Source organism: Cuculus canorus, chromosome 20, assembly GCF_017976375.1.
Source record: "Cuculus canorus isolate bCucCan1 chromosome 20, bCucCan1.pri, whole genome shotgun sequence".
Taxonomy (NCBI): domain Eukaryota; kingdom Metazoa; phylum Chordata; class Aves; order Cuculiformes; family Cuculidae; genus Cuculus; species Cuculus canorus.
Genome location: NC_071420.1, coordinates 8972326 through 8988579, shown reverse-complemented (window position 1 = coordinate 8988579; position 16254 = coordinate 8972326). Strand labels below are relative to the sequence as shown.

Below are 16254 nucleotides of genomic sequence, written 5' to 3'. Positions count from 1 at the left end.
AGCTGAGGAGGTGGGATGAGCAGCTGAGAGCAGCAAAACATCCAGCTGACCCAACCGGATCCAGAAAAATCACTTCCACTCCCAGAGCGCAGTTGTTGCTGGAGCATTAAAAGTAGGGAAGGAAAGAAGAGTCTAGGTTTTTACAGTCAGCTATGGAACAGAAGGAGTAAGAATCTGATCTGACCAAGGCAGTTTACACCTTGAATCACTACCTTCCTGCTGTTGACTGCTCCTTAAAGTGCCAAGAAGTATCAGCCAGTATTAGTTTATGCATAACAAATCCAAGAAAACAGTAAGCTTCTTATTGATCACTCCAAGAGCAATAACGTGGCGGTGTTTGTCATAGGATATCAGTTGGGCCTCTGACTCCAAATAACTGTAGAAAGAATTTCCTTAAGACGGTCGTTTTCTCACAGCAAGCGTTCGGGGTCTACTCTCCCTTCCTGGCACAAATAAAGATACAGGATTTTGAGTGAATTGCCCAGTAATTCCATCATGAGCTGAACCGCTTCCTTCTCCCTCCCCACCTCACCGTGTTACTGATGGTAACAAGGGAGTTATTGTCAATCAAGCCAGGCTACATTGTGATCTGTGCCACTGAAATCCATTTCAGATCGGAGGATAAAATGTGATTATATTTACACTTCCTTGACACAACTCAGGCAGCAAAATAACAGCCTTCTAGAGACATTTTTCTTCTTCATATTTAGATTTGCCAGTATTGTAGAGCTGTGTGAGAAGGCAGGGAATTATTATAGCAGCTGGAATTCAGTGATATGTTTTAGTTGCCTTATAAATGAAGATGTTTGCTTTATTGTGTTGTCTTCCCATGTTTTCATCTCCAAGTTCCTTGCATACTGTCCAGAACATCCTCCAGATTGATGAGATTGCATTTCAATCAATACAGCTCTATGCAAATCTATTTTTGCTTTTGACACATCCCATAAATTATTTCTACTTATAACATTAATTGGTCTGTATTCATCACAGGAGATGGAATTTCTAACTCATGCAGCTGTTTATAAATTAAATTTGCAATTAATGAAGAAAGTATGAGATTAAGCACTTCATACTTCCCCAATCTGAATTTGAAAAGAACATAATCATGTTATATACGGTCAGACTGTGCTTGGACATTTTTATATTAAAGGTATAAGCTCCAAGAAAATCTCAGGAATGCAGAAACTGGTTTGACCAATGTAGTCTTAGTCAGTCCAAGGCTGGGGTTGACCTGCTGGTGGGAACAAACACTATTTCTCATAAACCAAGTCTCCAGCAGACAACAAACAGCAGGAATGGTTTTGAGCCCATCCATCCTATCCAGCCTCTATTCTCATTTTACACCAATGCCTGCCACTGAGTGTCCTAAACACAGTCAGAAAAATCCCCAGAGCTTTGCTCAAGTGTGAAAAAACAACCTACTCTCAGATTTTTTACATCTTCTTCCTCTTTTTAGGAATTCCAATATATTTCCTGGCTCTCTACGAAGTATTGCAGGGAAGGGTCATCTCTCCAGATTCACAGAGAGAGTCTTCAAACCAGTAGCCATCATGAGAATGATTCGGAATTCTCCTCACAGCCACGTGCTACGTAGCAGCTGAGCTGGGAAAAGGTGTGTTAACCAAAAGCATCAATAGCAATTTTTAAGGAACAATCATGTAGAATTACTGTTCAAACTTGATAATATACCATAATACAGAGTTTGTCCACAGGACAGCACACTGAAATGGCAAAAGAATGAAAGCTCTCTCTTTTCTTTTAGAATTCAAGACCCCTTCATTGGCCAATTTTCTAAGACCAGCAATCTTTACTTTCTCTTACTCAGTGCCTTTTCTTCCCCATCTTCAGCAGACTGCCTTAGGCAAAGCTGTGCTCCTCTCCATTTCAGTTCTTTTACTTTCACCACATGAATAGTGAATTTAAAACTACAGCGAGCAATTAGGAACACATCCTTGGCCTGTCATTTAGTGCAGGCAGAGAAAAGTCAGGAGAAAACATAAATACATAAAAAACCCACAAGTCTAATTCCAGCGTAGTCACTACTCATGGACCCAGGTGACTTCCTTTAAGTCTTTCATACAAGTAAGAATCAGGATCTTGAATTTGCAGTACATTACTTGCTAACGGAAGTTTAAAATGTCAGTTAGTAAAAATCCTGTAAATTCCTCTATGTATGAATCTGGTAAAAAAAAAAGAAAAAGAGATTTAATGCTTCCTCAAGTAACTCAGCTAATATGAATCAAGGGTGTCTGTGTGTGTTACCTTGCATTTAAAAGGGATTCCATGGCTTAGAATAGACTGGAAACTAGTTGGACATTGGTCTTGGGAATCACACCAACTAGAAACCCTTTCTTATACAATACCAAAACCTGCTCAATGGAGCTCTTTGCTTTTGGAAAGGAATGAGGCTGTGGTGCAGGAAGAAGGAAGGTTTAATAAAGAGCAGTGACTGCTGAAGGGGGTACTGAGGACAAGAAGTGAAGAGTCACAAAACAAGCAGATGGTTAAAGAGGAAAGTTAAATGGAGGTCAAATAAAACATTAGAAAGGAGGTGAAGCAGAAGCTGAATCCTGGAGAAGCACAAGTGTGAAGCAGTAGCAACACATGTATGTATGTGCACATCTTGAGGGAAGCTTCCCCACTGCATTCTTTTTCCCTTTCTTCCTTTTGTATCCATAGAAAGGCCACACACACTTCTTAGTGCTGCACATAGCCATGGAATCCAAAGGAAAATAATGCAGGCTTTTGTAAATGCAAAAAGAGAAAATGCCAGGACAGGCTTATGGTGAAGGTGAAAAGCAGCTGGAAAAAAATTAGAAGCTCCTTGTCTTGATAAGGTAACCTAGAAGATTGGATATCTGATTTCAAGCACTTCCTTGCTGGATTGGCTCAAGCCAAGGAATTCTCCCGACGGCCCACAGAGTAGAGATGAAGCTTCTTCAGTTCACTCCAATCGACCCTCCCTCTTCAGGACATCTGACCAGCAACACCCATGAGCCAGCACACACAGTCGTGCTATATTGACCATCTGGATAAAGCTAATACTCATTATCTCACCCCACTTCACGTACAGCCCACACCAGGCACCCAGAGTGCCACGCTGAGCAAGGACCATGGAGTGGACCTGGCCAGGGCTGCGCACCACCTCCCCTCGCCGCCTGCTTCCCAACAACGTACCTTCGATTATCACCTCCTTTTCAATCTTAGCTATTGACCTGTTTTCTAACTCTATCAAGCCATCTATGAGAGGAACTACTTTCTCCCCAAGGTCAGTCTTGGAGGCGAATGTGTTTTGGAAGAGCAATAAGTTTGATAATGAACTACTTTGCAAGCCAGAGCATGCTCACTCCATGCTTTGCCACCATATGGTTAAATTTTCCCCTCCATCAGATTTAATAAATAGTGTTTACAAATTCTTAGGCATGCCTCCCTAGTAAAATCCACTAAACCCACAACAAATATACTTATCATGGCATTAATTTGGTTAGCGATTTTCTCAGAGTATTGACAGCCGTATCTAATTTCCAAGGATTTATTTTTATTTCAAAATATATTAGATGTATTTCTTCTTTACCTACCACAATTCCTTTATAATCGTGTTTCCTCTGACGGCATGTGGCAGCTGCTCTACAACCATACACTGTTAGACTACATCTCCGCAAAAATATCCTTCAATAATTAATATTTTATATTTATTCACAAGTAAGAACTTAAACTTTCCAATACAGATCTGCAAAGCCCTGAGTTCATTCTTCCTACAACTGCACACTGACATTTCATGGTTCAAACATCACTCCCTGCTGGGAGATATCTGCTACCATGGTCTAGATATTAATATCTGCAGCCTGTGAAGTACACTTTAATAATCTTAAATATAAATTTTAATATAAATTCTCTCACTCGTACTTGTTCCTTCTTAAAAATGAAAGCAAGTGGACACCTAAGAAACAGGGACTTCAATTTGTATTCAGTATCAGTTCTCAACGTGCTTCCTTTCTCAGAAGCACTTCCTTTCTCAATCAATTGGCCCCCGTTAACAACAAAATATCTGAAGTAGTAGTGAACTAAGTGTCCTGCTGATAGATCCAGATACTCACATTTCTCTTGAATTATGGATTTTATCTACCATATACATGTGAGACTTCCTTCCAACTCAGTAGTCTCAGTATCACTACAGACACGTGATGGCAAATGAATGCTAACGTGGGAAGGATCTAACCCACTGCAAGTGCCAGCACCTCTCCGTGTTCCCTCCTTACTTAGAGCCATGGATTCATCCTTACTTCTTTTTTTTACATTGAAATACTACAGTTAAAGACCACGATCAAAGAGCATCTGCTCAGTTCCACGATACAATTGCCGACGTGTCAGCAACAAGCAGAAGATTCGCACTACGTTTATATCTGAGAGCCCAGGGAAGTGTGAAGTGTTTATGATCATGAGTGAACCCAGAGCTGAGTTCCCTTCTGTTTGTACTTCTCTTGATAGGACTTAATTCCTTGGTTATGACAAACTGTATTTTGAAAATGTGTGAATTGCTACAATTGAGTTAAAATGTGCACAGCACTAAGCGGGAGAGAAAAATACAACTCAGAATACAAGCACTCTCTAACATCTGGTGTTCTCAGGTTGCATCGCGCGTCCAGCAGCAGACTCTGTTCTTGTCCCACAGATCCATAAATAAACTTTGGAGGAGAGAGAATCTAATTCCCTAATTGCAAAGGCAGATTCTATCAGAAAGAAACAAAAAAGCACCTGAATTCATCCTCACACACCCTTCACTTTCTTCTAACAATGTGACACCAGTCTGAGTCCAATACATCTTCCACTAATAAATATAATCACCTCTCGTGGAAGGAATTTTCCTGAAAAGGAGGACAGAGGCTTTCTCCGAGCAAATGAAAAGTTCCTGGTCACCTGCCGAGTCGGTTAGCAGCCAGAAGGGGCTGCATTTGTCAGCTGACCTGGCGCGTGCCTGGAATCTTATCAAAAACTGATGTCTATCTGAAGAGGATGTCAAGTATTTCTAAGTATGGGGGGGGAGTCTGGGCAGAACACTGTGAGCAAAGGGTTGGTAATTTTTCATATGCTCCTCATTACAAAAACTTCTTTTCACTTTGGATACTCAGCCATTAGTTTTCCAAGGTCAAATACTCAGTGCCAAAATTGCAGGTCAGATGGAAGATCACTGCTCTACCAGCTTAGACCACTTCAAAACGATGGCCTTAGGCTTGATTTTTGCAAAGGCATGCTGCCTTTCCCATTGCTTTGGATAAGAGTTTTCCTTAGAAACAGTGCTTCCCAGTGACAGGAAATACTTTTGATGTGGTTAAAAAGTTTGTTACCCCAAATACATTATTAACCAAACCACAATGCAAGCTGCAACCTCAAAACAACTGGCACAACTGGCACAACCTTTTCATCCGTGTTCGTACAACACCTAGCACTGCGGAGGCCTGGCCTGTGCCACGGCCCATGGGATATTCCCAAAGTAATAATCAATAATAACAACTCTGCAAACAACAACAGGAAATGTCCAAATGGTGGCACTTCAGATGAGGTGACAGCGTTCCTCTGAACACATCCAAATCACAGCCCAGCTACAGCACAGGTTTTGCTCTATAACCTGCGCTGGTTTGGTCTGCGAGGGGCCACTGACGGAAGGAATACAATATTGTTCTATATTGGGCTAATGCAGTAATCAGTAAACGTGACCCATCCTTTGCTAATGTGCTCAATGTCACGTCTGGAAAAGAAGTCAGTGAAACATCCCAGATATAACCATGTGTTATCTTCCCAACCATGGAAATGTATTTTTCCCTTCCCTTATATCCTCTCTGTCATTTATCTATTCACATCTGCTAAACACAACATACCCTTGACTAGGTCCACAGCCTCAAAGCTTTTATGCGGCTTCTGCTCCACTCCAAGAATTTTGCAAATAAATTCCTGTACTGATTTTGTTTTAAAGAAACCATTTGTTTGTTTTCAAATCAGATACTTGGCTAAATGAAAAAGATTTAGCTCTGTATTTTATTCCCAGCTGTTCGAGTTCCAGTAATTGTTTGCTGCTGTATCTTTGTAGAAGACTAAGGGCACAAGGGACAGGGCAGTGAGCCCTGCTTCCAGTTCTACGATCTGTGCCTACGGACAACACCGACCCTCCCTGCAGACCAGGAGAGAGGGAGGACCTCTCCTCTAACACGAGCTCCTGTGTGAATGTTGACATCCACCCTGTTTTCAGCCAAACCAGAAGTACACACGCTCCCAGGGCAGCATATCTGGCCTGCTTTGAGAGACCCACTTTAGAAGAGAATCGTGCCTTAAAACTATCCATTTTTTCTGTGTGGTCTTCAAAGGGAATTTGTACATTTAGTTCGCATTAAACCAATAAGGTTGGAAAAGACCTCTAAGATCATCCAGTCCAACCATCAGCTCAATACCACTGTGCCTACTAAACCATGCACTGAGGTGCCACATCCACACGGTCTTCGAGCTCCGCCAGAGACGGTGACTCCACCACTGCTCTGGGCAGCCTGTGCCAATATTTTACTACTCTTTCAGCAAAGAAATTTTTCCTAATATCCAATCTAAACCTCCCCTGCTGCAACTTGAGGCCATTTCCTATTGTCCTATGACTTATTACTTGGGAGAAAAGACCATCACCCACCTCACTACAACCTCCTTTCAGACAGTTGTAGAGAGCAATAAAGTCTGAAGATGACCATGTTGTAGTAATTTTGGACTGCTCAGTATTTTCCCAGTATTTCCCTTAGTTTGCAGAAATAACAGGGATCTTATTTGTATCTGGTATATCTCTGTATCTGGCCTTCCTCTCCCCATCCAGCCCAGAATTTTTATAACTGGTACTGACTGGAGAGCTGATCAGAAAGGCACCTGGATATTTCAAGTCTCCTAGAAGGTGTCCATACCACAGATGCCCGTTAATATCTTAAGCAAGTTTCTCTATATCTCAGTTTACCCAATAAAAATTGGGAAAAAGATACTGAAACTCATGTCTTGCATTCTGCAAGACCCAGGGGCTCTTTGAAGTATTATCGTAATGGGCACAAGTAGCAGAATGAGATTTGAAATCAGTGATTTCAAATGACTGATCAGAAGTGGTTGTTCAGAGAGTAGAGGAGAAAGAGTGAGAGCTTCTAAAATATGAAAGCTCAGACCTCAGGACCTTTGAGGAGAAAGACCTTACCTGATACAGGGGAGAACATCACGAGAAGAATAACCTTGTAAATAGCGCTATCGTAATCAAAGAGATGTTTGTGAAAAGATACAGAACAGAACCCCTGGGGCCAATAGATATGGGTGACATTTGATGAGAGAGGGCGTTTGCTTCTGTAACCCTGAGTCATGTCAGGGTCAGGAAATAAAGTTCCTAGTCTGAGTACGCTCTGCTTGCATCACACCTTGATCACACACAGGGGAAACTGCTCCAGAAATGAAGCACAGTTCTGTTTTATGCTATGTTAATGGTAACCAGCACATCTCATAATTCCCCCTGTGCTTCCGCAATGGAACTGGCTCCTCCAGGTGAACAGCAGGGCAACAATTATTTTTAGTGGCTAGAAAATCAGTCTGATGCTCTCTTCTTGATGTCTTCCCCTCTACCTCAGAGTTATTTTCCATTAAGGCTACAACTTATACTTCCCTGGAACGTCTTTAGCATAAGACAGTTTCATTCTGACATTGAGACAGTCACCAGCAAGGTCCTTAAAATAGTATTTACTTTTATCATTAGGCTGACATAATCAAGGTGACAGATAGTCCCAGCTTTCTAGAAAATGCTGCTGCTACTTCATACCTAAAACATAACACTGCCACAATAGCAATGACATGTACATTATGGATTATCAATCTTGGAACAGCAGAACTGGCATCTCTCTTAATCAGCTGCTAAATTATTCTTAGCTAGTCCCTAAATTAAACATTTAAACAGACAACCCTGTAGAGAACGCCTTAAAAGCAGTTTTATGAGATCTTAAGAGCCTGACGTGCAGCGCTCCGGAGAACCAAGGGTTTCTGCTTGGCTTTGGCCAAGACTGGGCGTCTCAGCAGTGCTGGAGGCTGAGCCCAGGCGGCCTGAAAGGGTGCAGCTCCCCTGAACTCCTCGCCATTGGGAAAACCTGACCCTTTTTGGCCATACGTGTTTAAGGCAGGGCTGGGAACTAATAAGGATGCTGGTTTGAAGATATTCACTTAGCCACTTAACTTTGTGACCTTGTGCAAATTACCTGACTAAGCACCATCTATAGCTATAAAAGTGGACGCAAAACACAGCCTGCATAATATATTTGAAAGCATTACACGTGATGGGTGTCTGAAAGCTGCTCCTAAGCCATTTCAATACAGAAGGAAGTTATACTATATAAAAACCTGCTAGTTGCAGGCAGAGTAATTCTCTGCACCTCGAAGTTTCCAAAGGCACCTCATAGCGACCTACAAAAGAATAAACACAGAGCCAAATAGGAAGAAAAATGCATGTATACTGAGGTATATAAGTCTCCTTTGGAGGCTGCAGTATAGTGACCTTCTACTGAACCATGTGTGGATTAGCTCTGCTATATTACTCTGATGTCTCGTACGAATCCCCTTTTGGAACATCACTGCATATAAAACAAATAAAAGTGGAGATATTTAGCTGTTGGAATATTGCTTCACCTTTCCCAAAATTATTCTGTGCACATCGACGTGTACCAGACTGTACTGAAAAGATATGAATTGATCTTGCCTTATTCCTTTTTTGTTGCTGTCAAGGTATTTTTAATCGCTTGTCTAGTATTATTAGTCTTTGTATTTTCTCTTGTAAGCCTCATTCAAAGTCGAGGCTTCCTTGAGCTCCATGTCTGTGAGTGAGCCAGTTGCCTCCTCAAGGGTTATCGTCGTGCACAGCACATCCACACATCAGTCACTGCCTTCTGTGGTCAGCAGGTCCTGGCTCATTTATGGAAGTCACTGGTTTGGCTTTCAGGCTACACTTGCTTCCACGTTTCCACCTCTCCTGTTGCCCTACCCTTAGGTCAGTCCTTTTCTCCTCCTCCCAAGGCAGGACTTGCAAAATGCATCCTAAGGTGGGAAACACCACCCTGAAGTTCAGCGTCCAGTTGGTCATTGCAGACAATACTTGAGAGAAAAGGATATTTCAACCCTATTTTAGCAACTGGGAAACTGGGGCACCAGAGTTAGACTTGCCCGGGGTCAAACAGGAACATGGGAGGTGAACACAGATCTGAGCCCTATCTGAGAAACCACAGCCACAGAAATATCCTTCTAATCTGAACGCCATTATCTTTACCTTTTTTTTCTTGTTGATAACAGCTGTAATTATTACACAGTATTAAATACACTTTGAAAAAAACCCCCAATTATTAATAGATTGCCTGCATCCACTCCTCCAGTGCACAGGAATTCCCAGTTTCACAGTGATCACCAAAGTGACACAGACAATACCATGTACTGGCAGTAAACACTTTAAAAGCAAAATGCGACTCCATAAAATCTTTATACTATTGAAAAAGTTTTCCTTTAAAAGAAAAAGACTGACTCAATCCCCCAGTGTTTGTGCACCTGTGGAGTGGAAAGTTTTCTGGATTGCTCTTGAGCACCAGAAATTTTTTTACCCACTTATACTTTGGCGCCTTTCATCTCAACGTCTTTCTGAAGTTGATCATCCCTGTGGTGCCTAAATGAGAGATGACAGTGAACCCATGGGGAAAATAAGGCTGATGAAATGCAAAGTAGTGTTATTTATTCTGAGTCTGTGTGCAAAGTGCATTTCAAACTTTCTTGATTTTTTCAATAATAACCAATGTTGGGGGGGATGGGGCAAGCCAATATTTGCATTTTATATTTCTGAATATCTCATATTTTCCTTTCTCCCTTGGCTCAGTGAAGCACAATTATTATTCTCTTTTCCATCTGAGTGATAACTAAAGCTCTGCAGGAAACATAAACAGCATCTTTGGGGTCTGCAGATGGGAGAGGAAAATACGGTGGAGGAGGTTGGGTTTGGGAAATCCCTCCTTTCAGTGCCCAGGGGACGAATGTCAGCTGCTCAGATTTTGAGACCTATTGCTGTGGGAGCCTCACATTGATGCTGTCACTGTCGTATTCCTGTACCCCACTGAAATGAATTACTCGACTTTGAAGTATTATCACGGTTGCTCCTCTTTAAACAAATATCCTCTCTTCCTCAACAAAAGACATCAGCTGTAAAGCGTTGCTCCAGGGTTGGCCACCTCCAGGCAAGGCTGGGGAACAGCCAGCAAAGCCCTCTGCCTTTCGCTGAGTCCAGCATGTGTTTGGCCAGGATTTTGACAGCAAAGAGCCAAACAGCGATTTGTCTGGAGCACCTCCCACCCCCAGGCCTTCACTGGCCTGAATCAGCACTATGTACAAATTGTCCAAAGAACGTAGAATCAATAAGATCCAGAGATAAGCCACTCAGCATTTCACCTTGGAAGTACAACTAGAGGACCTGTCTGACCTATAATGCAAACCCAAACAGATCAAACCCTCTCTGATATAAATCTGTGACATCAGTGACATGCATTGAGTCAGGCAGGAATGCACAAGCAAACCTTGTCCTGTTGACAATCTGACACTCTGCCTTTGCTCCTCATATTGCATAAATGAGGGGTAGACCTCCTCCCACCGTTTGCATGAAGGGAGTCTTGCTAGTTTTTCACACCTAGCATTATGGACACAGCAGTAAGAGAGGGTGAGAGCCACCAGGCACATACGGTAACAGATTTGCAGCTCTCAGGCTCAAGGCTTCCCCACAGCGGTGGCTCCGTGCTTATGAACACTTGAAGCGCATCCCTAATGATCTCACCACGCCGTAGCAGACAGTCAGGGGTTTGCTGCTGGTTATCAGGCACAATGGTGGATTAGCTGTCCTGCTGTGCCACTGGGAACTGCCAGGAATTTGTGAATGGAGCCTCTGTTTGCGAGCGTCATTCTCTGCACCGTGATTGTTATACCTTTGTAGTAAGCAGAAAGAAACCCAAGGGACAGATCTACAGCTCATTTGGTCACAGCAGCAGAGAGGAATGAATCTGGTGTGTCCTCAGTACTCCTGTGGCCCCGTGTCTGCTCCCTTTCAGGCTCCCCTATCTTCTAGTTAAGGCTCAGCAGACAGCAAGGTCTCCGAATGGGCAGAACCAGCTGAAATAGCAAGTTCCAAATTTAGAAGGTAGTTCTGACCCCCTGGAACAAGTGTTTCTTGCTCCTAGTGGCCCAGCACAGGCATTTCTTCTTTCTCCCCAAGCTAGGCTGAGCAGCCAGTCCTTACTGAGATCTCTTTCCACACGTATTCCGCTTGTGTCACAGCCAGGTGCTATAAAGATGTTTATATGAGCATGGTAGCTCCAGGCTCCCTGTTGTCTAGATATCCCCAAAGCCAAGCAAGCTGTATCAGCTGGCAGGGAAACCAGAGTCCAGCAGTGGGAACGGGCTGGAATTCAAGCCCAGTACTCCAGGAATTATTGACATAACACCCCAGGCTGTGTAGTGCAGACAACTACACTCAGACACAGCCAAGAAAAGTAGTATAGCTATAGCCTAATTGTCATATCTGCATGAAGCTGAAAAAGTACGTTCCGTTGCTATCCTGGTGCACTTCGCTGGTCTGTGACCCATCCAAAATAAGAGGCCCATTTTGCTTCAAACCACGCAGGCAATTATCTGCTTGCAACGCCTACTAAATAGATTCTGCTTTAACTTTCCAAATTAACAACTCGTTGATCATCAACCAGGTACGAGAAATACTATCTCAAACTGCAAATGCTTGTGACATTTATCGTTAGAGAACAGTACAAAGAAAAATGTACCACAACCTTTGCTGGAGGGTTCATGTAACGCCTGCTGCCTCCCACCGAGCCCAGTCGTGCAGCACAGACCTCTGCTCCCCAGCTGAAAAGGCAACCCTGTTTGCTGGCGGGTGGTTCTCCCGCTGGGACAGGCACTGAAGGGGAACACTACGCTTCCTCAGCTTGTTGCACTGACTTCCAAACAGAGCTTTGCAAACAAACTACAGCCCTAAAGTTTCGTGTGAATGAATGTAAATCGTTACTTCAAGCATGCAAACAGCAAACCTGCTTATAAGATTTATTATTGTCAAGCTGGGCAATTACAGCATGAAGTCAAGTTTGTGTTTTAATAAATGAAGTACCAAAGATTTTGCTGAAAAAAAAAAAAAGAGGTAAAAAGAACTAAGTCAAACTTAATCTGATTCAGATGGGCTGCACCAGGTTTTACCCAGCATGCTAAGAGAGTTGAGTCTTCTGCCCCAAACCAGGAAAAGCTGCCCCCCTGCCTGAGGAAATGACACACTTTAGAATCCAACTGCAAGAAGATGCAATGGATTTTTAAATGACACAAATTAAAAATTAATTAGCTCCTTGGGTTTTTTTTTTTTGTTGTATGATTGGTTTTGTGCTCAGGCGATTAACTGCCAGCAGGGTGACGACCAGGAGGAATAAGCTCCATGGAATGGCAGGGATGGGGGACAATACGGAAACAGCTGGTGGCTTAACGAAAGGTAAGGATATCCTCCCAGGCTTGCCTTGTTTGCAAAAGAAAGCCACTGAGACCTTCTGCAAGTAACCAATCCAAGAGTTGCCACAGGAGAGATACCCAGAGAGAGAACTACATTCTGTACTCTTTTCCCCTTCCAGACAAGTGCAAGAGAAATACAGAAGGACCTTCATTCATCAGGCACTGCCCACTGAGGAAAACAACTTCTTTTGCTTTAATTTCTCCACTAGTCTTGCATGGATGTACACAGCCATGTCCTGACTACGAGGAGCTGCTCTCCCAGATCTGGTATCTCCGCTGGCAAGCGTGCTCTGTGCCAGCCTTCCCCAGGGATCAGACAGCCTGCTGCTATGAGCTTCTTGTGCACCAAACAGCTCGAGACCAAGCCAGAGATCCAACATCTGGGTCATTCTGTTCCCGCACTTGTTTTTTCTTTAGCAGTACAAGGGTGGTGTGGACCAAACCTGCCAGAAACACAAGTGTGGTCCAGCTCTTTCCTGGGTTAATTCACTCCCTTACACCCCAGTGTCTACTGAAGCAGCTCTTAATTACCCTTCTTCATTCTGCCCTTCTTACTGAGAATCTTCCTCTTTAGGGCAGCGAGCCCCTTTTCTCATTTTCACACCCTGATCTCACTACTCTAACACTGCTAAAAAGACCAACATGGGCAGTGGGAACTCCCACATGTAGACAAGGAAGCTCAGCTGTGCCTCACTTTGTGCTGGGCCAGAGGATGGGAACAAATGGGTATCCAAAACCTGGCAGTTCTTTGCCTGTTATCACCCATGAAAATCTATTTTCTAAGAATCTAACAAACAGGTAAATGATGTCCCTAACTTGGCAATCTCTGTCTGAATTCTATCATTGCCTTCATTCCTTTTTCTATCGTGCGCTACATCTTACCATCATTTTCTTGCCTCGCTCCAAGTCGCAGTGTTCAGAGTCGCAGTGTTCAGGGTCGCAGCTAAACGAGACACATCTGCTTTCTATTTAAACCAGTAAGGAAATATTTATGCTGCAGGGGAACCTGTGGTTTTGCTTGCAGTGTCAGAGGAGGCCATTCAGCGTGCAGCAGGAGGCTCTAGGGCACCTGCAGATCGCTCGCTGGGCCAGATCAACTCCCCTGCATTGAAGTGGCTGGCAGCAAACCATTAATTGTGTTTGAGTTTTTGCCTTCAGTAGGTGGTTTTCACTCCATTGGAGCCCAGCATCATGGGGGGAGAGGGGGAAGGAAAACAGAAAGGCATCACCCGTGTGTACTCAGTGTTCTGACATGCTAGTTGAGTTCGAAATTACGTTTTTAATTACCTGGCATGATTTATTGAGACAGTGTCTCAAGGTCATAAAGCACCACAAAGTGACACAACTTGCCTGCCAGCTTGAATCTCTGACACTGAAGTGCTCCCTTCTCTTCTGCTCTGTCATGCTCCCTGTGCCTTCTCCCACAGTATCCAGTGTCTCTGTGTTTAGACAGGATCAGACTGAACACTTTAGAGGCTAATTTGACAGTTCTGAGACAAGGCTGGACAGGGAAAGGGTTGGTGATAGCAAAGATGGACTGAAAGGTTGGCTTCCAAAGCAAATGTAAAACAGGTCTGCCAAACAGGTGCAAAAAACCAAAACAAAACAAAAACCAGTCCCATTGTTGACTCTGTGATAAAGAAAGAAGAAACCTAGAAAGCTAGCAGGTAGGAAGGAAAAGCGGAGAAAACCTATGCTGCTATAGTGCCTCTCTCGCAGCCAGTTTGTGCAGCACAACAGTCTGGGCAGAGAAGACAACAGACCTGTAATCCACTAAACTTGTCTGCACCTGCCTAAAAGAAGCAAGAGGATGGTCAGTGCCCTGCCCAGTGCTATTTGGCCCTGAAGAGATATAAAATAAGACTCACTGATCCTAAGTGCACAGCAGGAACTCCCCGGCTTTGCACCCAGCGCATAATGATGTGTCACTGCACCGTCAATTAAAGCTGCTAACAATCGTCGTGCCTTTGGGAAGGAATTTGTGCCCTTCCTGTGGCAAGGAAGAAACTGTGGAATCCAAGCCTGATGCATTTTAAGGCTTCTATAAATAATTAAAAGAGCTCATTAATTAATAAAAAGAAAGTGAAATTGAAAAAGCAGGAGGAGAGGGGCAATGAGTACCCACTGGGGGATAATAAGCATGCCCTACACTGTAGCTTACACAGGCTGAAGTCTTTCAGGGAGAGTTAAAGTGGCTTTGTGGTTTGAGCTAGAGAAACAAATCTTAGCTGGAAGAAAAACCTTCTGGGAATAACAAAGCTACTTCCTAAAACCAAATTACACTTGGGAAGATTTTTCAAGATTTACACACTCAAGTGAGAACAACACAGGATAAGTACAGATGTATCTGCGTATTTCTCAAATACAGGAGGAAAAAAAAAAAGGATCTAGCTGGTGCCTGAGGTTTGCTTGCACCAACAAGTCTTTGGGGAAGAGATAAAATACAGCAATGCAGAGAAAAACATCTTTCATTAATTAGATCATTATTAGTCTCCGCTGGCTCAAAAGTGGGCAGCTTTGAAACCCTAGCTGCTATCAAAGAAAAGATTTACAGAAGTTCCACAAAGACAGAAAGAAACAATAAAGTCTGCTAATATCCCAGTGGCATAAGAATTGGTAGAACACACTGACTGCGAGTTACTAATTAAAGCAGCTTTGAAATCAGAAGCTTAAATCTGTGCTAAACAGCAACAAGGTGCTTTGGGCCACAGTTTTAAGCGGAGAGAAGAAACGTGCCAGACACACATCCGGGCACAGACAAGTCATTCCAAAAGGAAAACAGGAAATTGCAGGTGCAACTGAATGCTTGTGAGTGCACAATTACCCGGTGGGTGTTTGCAACTCCATATTTCATATGCGTAATTGCCTCTTTGTACCTCTGCCCACATATTTTTGTATGCAATTTAAATGCCTGTCTTTAAGAATATGACCCCGGTGTCTGAAAATACAAGACTTGCTCAAAGTGCGGATCTGACTGTCTAGCAGGCATCAGGGTTTTAAACAGGTAAAAGAGTTGTTCTATCTCCTGTTACTGACACACCGCCTGACACAAAATTGGTCCTTTGCTGCTGATGACTTCTCATCTCTTGAGTATTTCCCTTGGAAGTCTGGGCATGCAGCTGGCGAGCCGTGCAGCGCAAGTGAAGGGAGAGGAGATGTTTGTCTGCCCTACAGGGAGGAGATGCAAAGAAAAGGTATTAAATGAGGCTGAAGCCCACGATCTTGCTAAATCAAGAAAGTGGAGGGTAGCACAGGTGGCTGTGCTAAAGGGCTATCTTTTGTTGTCAAGCAGCTTGACATTTGCTCTGGTTTCAAATACTTACAATCTGTGCCTGTGGCTCCGTGGGCAAGAGGAGGCTGCACTCCACCCTCGTCCTCGGTCACCCACCCTGCAGAGCCTGCCCAGCACGACGGCTGCCCGGTGGTGGCCAGTAAACGGCCTCTGAGGGCAAGAAGCATCCTTCTTTTTCTAACTCAGAAAATCTTCCACCATGAAACAAACACGGGGAATGTTTGATGCCAACTGTATTTAAGCAGAGCGAAAAGCAGTCAATAATAGGACAATATCCTAAATAAACCTTTTACCTGCTACTTTACAGCATGATAGATGTTTAACAACCATGACAGATGTTTAACAACAGCAAGCAAGCTATAGGCAAGCGCTAAAGAAGTCTTCCCCAG

The 16254-nt window shown here is 43.4% G+C and overlaps 1 long non-coding RNA gene across 1 annotated transcript in view; it reads right to left on the bottom strand.

Moving 5' to 3' along the window:
• Positions 1 to 13525, bottom strand: part of LOC128854174 (uncharacterized) — a 186647-nt gene extending 173122 nt beyond the window's left edge. The window contains exon 1 of the long non-coding RNA XR_008453129.1: positions 13456 to 13525. This is a non-coding gene — a long non-coding RNA (uncharacterized LOC128854174). The remainder of the gene's footprint in view (positions 1 to 13455) is intronic.
• Positions 13526 to 16254: the final 2729 nt, after the last annotated feature.